This window comes from Pipistrellus kuhlii, unplaced genomic scaffold (genome assembly GCF_014108245.1).
Source record: "Pipistrellus kuhlii isolate mPipKuh1 unplaced genomic scaffold, mPipKuh1.p scaffold_m20_p_45, whole genome shotgun sequence".
Classification (NCBI taxonomy): Eukaryota; Metazoa; Chordata; class Mammalia; order Chiroptera; family Vespertilionidae; genus Pipistrellus; species Pipistrellus kuhlii.
The window spans coordinates 2,626,910-2,634,462 of record NW_023425546.1 but is presented as its reverse complement, the minus strand read 5'-3'; the positions used below and the strand labels follow the sequence as shown (position 1 = coordinate 2,634,462).

Genomic DNA, 7,553 nt, shown 5'->3' with positions numbered 1-7,553 from the left:
CCTCAACACGATTCCAGCTGCTGAGCCCTGACCCTGGCAGGCCAATGGGCCCTGCTCTTGTCGCTCACAGGTGTGTCTCCCTGCCCTCATGTAACCCCGCCCTCCAAGACAAAACCTGAGGAGAGCAGAGAATGGCCAGGACACATCTCAGACAGCTGGGGAAGAGCCCCGTCCGTGAGCTAGGGCTGCCATGGCAACATACCACTGGCTGGGGGGCTTCCGGGACAGGCACTTATTTCTCACAGCCTGAAAGCTGACAAGTTCACAGCAAAGGTGCTGGCAGAGGCAGTTCCTGGTGGAACCCTCTTCCTGGCTTGCAAGTGGCGACCCTCTCACTATGTCCTCACATGGAGAGAGAGCCTCCCGGGCCCTCGCCACCACCTCCTGACCTCCTCTGAACCTAATGACCTCCCAGAGGCCCAGCTCCAAATGCCAGCACATTGGGGGTTAGGGCCTCAATGTGAATGGAGGGGGAAGCGGGGAGGGATGAGGGGGACACAAGCATTGAGTCCAAGACAGAGCCCAACTGTGTCTTTAATAGCATTCACACCAGGCCGTATTTCCCCAAATAAAATCTTCCTGTGCTTTTATAACCCCATGGAAATCAGCCTCACTGGCCTGGCTGGTGTGGATCAGTGGTTGAGTGTTGACCCATGAACCAAGGGGTCTCTGGGTCAATTCCTGGAGGCTCGATCTCCAGTAGGAAGCGTGCAGGAGGCAGCCACTGAGGACTTTCTCCCATTGATGTCTCTCTATTCCCTGCCCCGTCCTCTGTTTCTAAAAAAGAAAAAAAAAAAGTTGATAGACATATTTTTAAAAACATTAGCCTAAATGAGTATAAAACAGAGTGAAATCAATATACCCCCCCACCCCCAGCTAAGCAAGTCCTCTCCACACTACCTGGTTGCTGCTGGGATGATTCCTTGACCTCACTGCCTTTCCTGCTTGCCTCATTTCCATAGAGTCCCGATGAGGTCCCTGATGGTTCGGCCGATCCTACGACTCCTGCTGCCAGGCCAAGTACAGTGCCGAGTACCCTCATGCCCATCGGCCGGGACGAAAAGGTGAACTGCAGTACAAGAGAGGAGGCGTCAGGCTCCACGTCAGGGCCTGGCCATGGGCACGCTCACCCAGAACCTTCACTCAGGAGAGACCCATGTCCCCTGCAGTGGAACCACAGGGCAGGGCAACAGGCCTCCAGGAGAGCGGAGAGGAGGCAGGGAGAGAACGCGGCCAGGGAAGGAGCTGTAAGTGTGAGGGAGGTAGCGGCCCTATAGGTTCTGAGGGGCTCAGGAAGCTGCAGAGGGCGGGGAGGGGCGCCGGGAAGGACACAGGCAGTGCCGGACGCTCTAGGTTAGGGCTGGCTACTGGGAGCCGGAGCAAGTTCAGTTCAGAGTTAGGGGACCACTCTGTGAGCTCCCACGACCAGGGCTGGGCTGGGATGGTTCTGGGGGCCCAGGGGCTGAGCGTGGCCCAGGCATGGCATGGGCTCCGGTGGAGAAGCTGGGGATCTCGTGTGGTGACTGGGCAGCGGCTTATGGAGTGAGATCACCTCACTCTGCACTGACTGGGGAGGTTCTGGACAAAGAGGTGGATACTCAGAAAACAGGGATGAGGTGGGGGAGACGCCAGGATGATCCCTGAGGGTCGTGTACTTGGCAACGCCGTGTGAGCCACCCGTTCCCACAGCGCTGTGCTGGCACACTGGGCGGGACTTCACAGGCACTCAATGGTCTCAATCTACCCTCCCTCCCCCACTCATAACCATTAAATCCCACTGCACAGAGGAGGAGACTGAGCAGGGACAGTGGGGAGAACACTTGGCCAAGTGGCAGGGACCAGGATGCCTGATGTCCTGACAAGCCCACCTAAGCCTCCACCGCCTACAGAAAAAATATGCAAACCAGACCACGTGGCAGGTTTCTGTGGAGGATCGGGACTTGGCGCCGTTGAGCGGCTGGGAAAGGAACAGCCCGCACTGCCCAGTTCACTCAAACTCTCCCACGTGCCAACGATAAGCAGACTTCCCTCAGCTCCACTCTGACTGGCACAGCAGTGACTGGTGTTTTGAAGGGTGTGCAAAGGTGGGGACACTCGGGGGCTCGGGAGTCCGCGAAATGAAGATTTGGAAAGGGCCGGTCAGCATCAGTGCAGCTGGGTGGAGGGGAGCCAGGCTCCATGGCTCCCCCGGGAGTGGAGGCAGAGGCCCGGCCCTCCTGACACCGCATTGTAACGGACAGGGATGGCATGTGTGATTGTAGGAACAGTGTGAAGGCAGCTTAAGCCAACCCCCAGCAGCGACAGGAGGCTGCTGCTCTATAATCAGTGTAGCCCTCGCTGCTGCACGGTGCAAACCCACATCCTGGAACAATAACTTTGCAGAGGCTTGAACTGAAACCAACACATAGATGTTTGCAGTGGGAATGGAAGGGTCAAAGAGAATAAAACGGGGCAGAGGAAGACTTACTGTGCTTCGCAGATACCTTGCAGAAAGCTTGCGGCCTTGAGCACAGCATAGCTCAGATAACCAGGAGACACCTGGCATGGGAGGAACCAAGGACAGACCAGACCCTTACGTCAGCAGAGCGGCTTGCAGCCAGCAAGGATGCATAAAAACCTCTCTCCCTGCTCTCTTCGAGAATGCCTTTCTCGGTCTCAGCCCACCTGTACTCAGGTGCCCGGAATAAAATCTCTTAATACATGATGGCCTCATGTCATAGGAATGCGACCCCGGTCCCCTCGAACCTTTCATTTGGTGGGAAAACCTGGGGGGGGGGGGGGGCCTAGTGAGAGCTGATAAGAGCCATCGCAGGGTTCCAGCAACCTGGCACTTGGCACCCAGAGACATGATCGTCCGGCTTCTGAGCTACCCTTGTGTCCTGGGAAGGCCCCAGCCACGCTCCTGCTCTGCTGAACTTCTGCTGAACTCACGACACTGACACGGGCCCCCCAGCCTCCCTCCGGAGAGGGCTGGGTCCTGCCCATGACTAGAGAGTAGGCCTCTCCTTGCCTTGCCTCCTCCCGCATCAGCACCGGACACACATGTAAGGTCACGGGTAAGTGGCTTCAGTCTGCTTTCCTGTCGGGATTGACCTGTCATTTGGGTTTGGAGCCAGGCTCTGGGCTCATACTGTTCAGCCGGCCTCATGGAAATCCAGCGCTGGTCAGGACAAGTCCTGGGGACCAGGTTCCCTCGCCCCCTCTCCTCACGGGACACCTGTCGTGGAGGGGGGCTCCATCCGTTTTGGGGAACATTAGGGGGAGGCATTTTCTCGGCCGTAACTTCACGGGAAGCAGCCTTAAGCCACTGCCAGTCGCCATGGGGATGGCAGCCGACCGCCCCGCGCCACCCCCGGGCTGTCAGCCTGACAGCCTCAGGCCCTGGAGTTCACACAGGCCTTCTGGCCTCAGTAACGCTTTCAACTTCCAACCCGACCGACCTTGACAGTCCCCGCAGGCGGGCAAGTGGTCTGAGGGCCTGTATGTCCAGGCTTTTCCACACTCACATCCTTCTCTCTGTGACGGCTGCTCTCCCTCACAGCTTTTCCTTCTCCACTGAGCCCTCAGGGGATCCCAAATCCTCCTCCTCCTTCACCACTTTGATCTCACCGACCATCCCCCGACCCCCAGCTAAGACTCCTCAGGCAGCCTGAGAGCCCACCACCCTCCCCAGCGGATCCCACAGCCACCACCCCATCTCACACCCGCTCCGGAGCAGCTTTCAGCTCTCTTCCTCCCGATTCCTGCACTAGCCTTAAAGTGCCCCTTGGAGAGACTGCCGGTGCCAATCTGGCTTCATGCCCAGGGCCACACAGATACCCTGGGCCAGCAGGCCCCTGCCCTCCCAGTCAGAGCGGGTGTGTCCGTAAGAGGGACCCAAAGTGGAATTATCAGGAAGGGCAGGCAGGTCGCAGGTCTCAAGACCACACTGTTCTCTGCCTAGAAGGACTGGGAAATGCAGCCCACAAATATTTAAAATAAGTTAATTGTTTAAAATATTAGCAGAGGTCACCCAAAAAAGACATGGAAATCCAGCGGTCTTCCTCTCTAGTCTTCCAAGGCCATGAGAAAATACACCAGTCTTGACCCAATAAGCCCAGAAGAAATAATCATACTTAAGATTCAAATGATCTGAGAGCAGGAGTCAGCAAACTATGGCACAGGGGCCCAAGCAAACCCCCTGCCAGGTCCGATCAAATGATTGAGTGGATACCTCTTCCCCTGGGCACTGACCTTTAGGTCACATCACAATGGACGTTCCCTTTTGCTTAGACCACATTCCACTTGCTAAGACCATTCTCCTTCCTCTCAGGACTCGCCTAGAGAGTTCTCCGCCCAGAAAAAGCCTGCCTGGAGCCCTTGAAAACCTCTGACCCCCAGTCTCTGGGTGCTGGCGCCATTTGGAGCTCAGCCCATCTGGTTTCCAGGGGACCGAATAAAGTCATAATTCTTTACTCCTCAGGCCTCGTGCATTCTTCCTTGGGCAGTTCTAACACCCACCAGCTGTTTTCATAAAACACTTCTTTAGGAATGGCCTTAACCACTCCACTAGGGATTGTCCACGACTGCATTTCTGCGACAAAGCTGCGGAGTGGTGGAGAAACAGAGATCCGTGGGCCAGAGCCCGAAAGGTGTGCCCCCTCCCGCCAGCCTTTCACAGAAAACGTCTGTCACCTTTCTCTTCCTCCTCCTGGCTCCCACTTTCCCTCCTCCCTTGGGCTGTAGTCCTTGTTGCCCTTTTCCTTGGTCATCTCCAGCTTCAATTTAATAAAAAGAATTAAATCAGATTCAGTGGGCGCTGCCTGTTCTGTGATGCCTTCCTGGATCAGGCACCTGGTTCAAATCCCACCTTTGATACAGGACTTAAACATCAGACGGGAAACCATAAAAATACTAGAAGCATCCACAGGCAGCAAAATCTCAGATGTATGCCAAAAGAACTTCTTCACTGATACTGCCCCTAGGGCAATGGAAGCTAAAGAGAAAATAAACAAAAGGGACTACATCAAAATAAAAAGCTTTTTTACAGCAAAAGAAACCATCAACAAAACAACAAGAAAGCCCACGGTGTGGGAGAACATATTTGCAAATAATACCACTGATAAAGGCTTAATCTCCAACATTTACAGACAGCTGATACAACTAAATAAAAGGAAGGTGAATGATCCAATTAAGAAATGGGCAATGGACCTAAATAGAACATTTTCAAAAGAAGACAGAAGGAAGGCCAAAAGGCACATGAAAACATGCTCAAAGTCACTAATTGTCCGAGAGATGCAAATCAAAACAACAATGCAGTACCATCTCACACCTGTCAGAATGGCCAACATCAACAAATCAACAAGTGTTGGCAAGGTTGCGTAGAAAAAGGAACCCTCCTTCACTGCTGGTGGGAATGCAGACTGGTGCAACCACTGTGGAGAATAGTGTGGAGTTTCCTCAAAAAACTGAAAATGGAACTCCCATTTGACCCAGTAATCCCACTTCTAGGAATATATCCCAAGAAACTAGAAATACCAATCAGAAAGGATATATACACCCCTATGTTCATAGCAGCACAATCTACAATAGCCAGAATTTGGAAACAGCCTAGGTGCCCGTTAGCAGATGATTGGATCAAAATACAATGGTACATCTACACAATGGAATACTATGCTGCCATAAAAAAGAAGAAATTCTCATCATTTGCAGCAACCTGGATGGAATTGGAGAACATCATGCTGAGTGAAATAAGCCAATCAATGAAAGAGAAACATCACATGACCTCACTCATTTGTGGATAATAAAGAACATTATAAACTGATGAACCAAAATATAGATATAGAGACAGTAAATCAACAAGCAGACTGTCAAATTACAGTGGGGAGGGGAGGAAGATCTGGGGGAGATAATAGATCAACCGAAGGACTTTTATACATGCATATAAGTACAACCAATAGACATAAAACTCTGGGGAGGGAGGGGATGTGTGGGAGGTAGGAAGGGGGGCAAAAAAAAATCAATAAAATATATTAAAAAAAAAGAATTAACCAAATGTATACAGTGAGCAAGATAGAAATGTCATCTAAATATATTCTGTAACAATATCAAGATCACCTTGAACTGCATTGTGTTAAAAATATTTATTTATTTTATTTAAATTGCTATATTTTTGATTCAGGAAATATAATATTAACAATACTAAAAAAAAAAAAAAAAAAAAAAAAAAAATCCCACCTCTGCACAAGGGCTATTAGGTGCTTGAGACAGTGCCAAGTGGTTGAATGAGTTTGGGTAAGCTAGTAAAGCACCATGAGCCTCAGTTTCTCCATCTGTAAAGTGGGGATGAAACAACCCTCATCTGGAGCTATGGGAGGGGCCAGGGGTGACTGCCATGGCTGCGACTTCACCCCTTAACCTCACAGGTCTGCATAGCAACACATCTCCCACTCTCATCCTTACCCCAACTGTCACTCCCTTGAGGGCAGGGATTCTGTCCCTGCTATTTTATCTCCTTCATGCCTCCGCCTCCACCCAGGCTGCCCACACGGATGCCCAGCCACTGTCAGAAGGGGTATGGTCTGCCTCCTGGGGACAGGGACACAGGCTGAGGACACACCTGGTCACTGCTGGGGACTCCGTAGCACAGCTCGATCACAAAGTGCTCACAGTTGGCGCTGGTCACATTGCAGAGCCTCTCCTGTCCCACCAGGGACAGAGCCCGCCCCCTGACCTCACTGGGAGGCCACACGGAGCGCTTCTGGTCATGCTTGTTATTGACACGGTATTGGTCGTTCCCGGCCACCGCGGACAGCAGCTCCTTCTTCACTCGGGTCTTCTCAGAATGGACTAACATGAAGCTGTCCGCCCCTGGGCCTGTGACTCCATCTGTGGTTCCCAAAGAGGAAAGAGGGCAATGGTCGGGGCTCAGAGCGGGCAAGCAGGCAGCCCCACTGCCTGGGCGTCATCATGAGGATGAGCTGTGGGAAGGCCAGCCCCCTGCCTGGCTTCAAACTCAGACACAGGCTGACTCACACCGGGTGGCCTTGGAGAAGTCTGGCTGCCTCGTTTCTAAAGCAAAGGACGTGGGTTCTCCTAAAGGCCCATGTGAGCGCAGATGCCCGTGAAAGATGCAGGATGGGCAGAGTGGTACAGCGCCAAGATGCCAGGTGCCTGCCCGCCAGAGCGGGAGGGGGACCGTAGCAGCCAGGGGGACATGTGGTCAATAGTAGGAAATTTTACTAATTTTCAAATAGTAGCTTTGAGCAAGCCCAGGCCTGACCTGCACACCACACCTAGAGCCTGACCCACCATGTGGCCTCAGACAAGTCCCTTCTTTTCTTGGTGGGTTTCATCACTCACGTATTGAAGGGCCTGGGTCAGGTGACTGCCACACTCTCCCAGCTCTAAATTCTCGGGTTTGCCCCTAACAGGATGCCACCCTCCTGCTTCACCCAGGCTTCTGGGAAAACTGAATTGAGAAGGCAAGTAATGCACCTGGAACCCACAGGGAGGGGCCGGTGGATCTGCCATATAGAGCTGGGCTCACAGGAAGCCTGTTGGTATAATGTCAA

The 7,553-nt window shown here is 52.8% G+C and overlaps 1 long non-coding RNA gene across 1 annotated transcript; it reads right to left on the bottom strand.

Moving 5' to 3' along the window:
* Window positions 1-515: 515 nt before the first annotated feature.
* LOC118704694 lies at window positions 516-992 on the bottom strand. The gene is made up of 2 exons (XR_006739922.1): window positions 901-992; window positions 516-777 (listed from the first exon to the last, which is right to left on the bottom strand). It is a non-coding gene; the product is annotated as an uncharacterized LOC118704694 (long non-coding RNA).
* Between the last annotated feature and the right edge of the window lie 6,561 nt (window positions 993-7,553).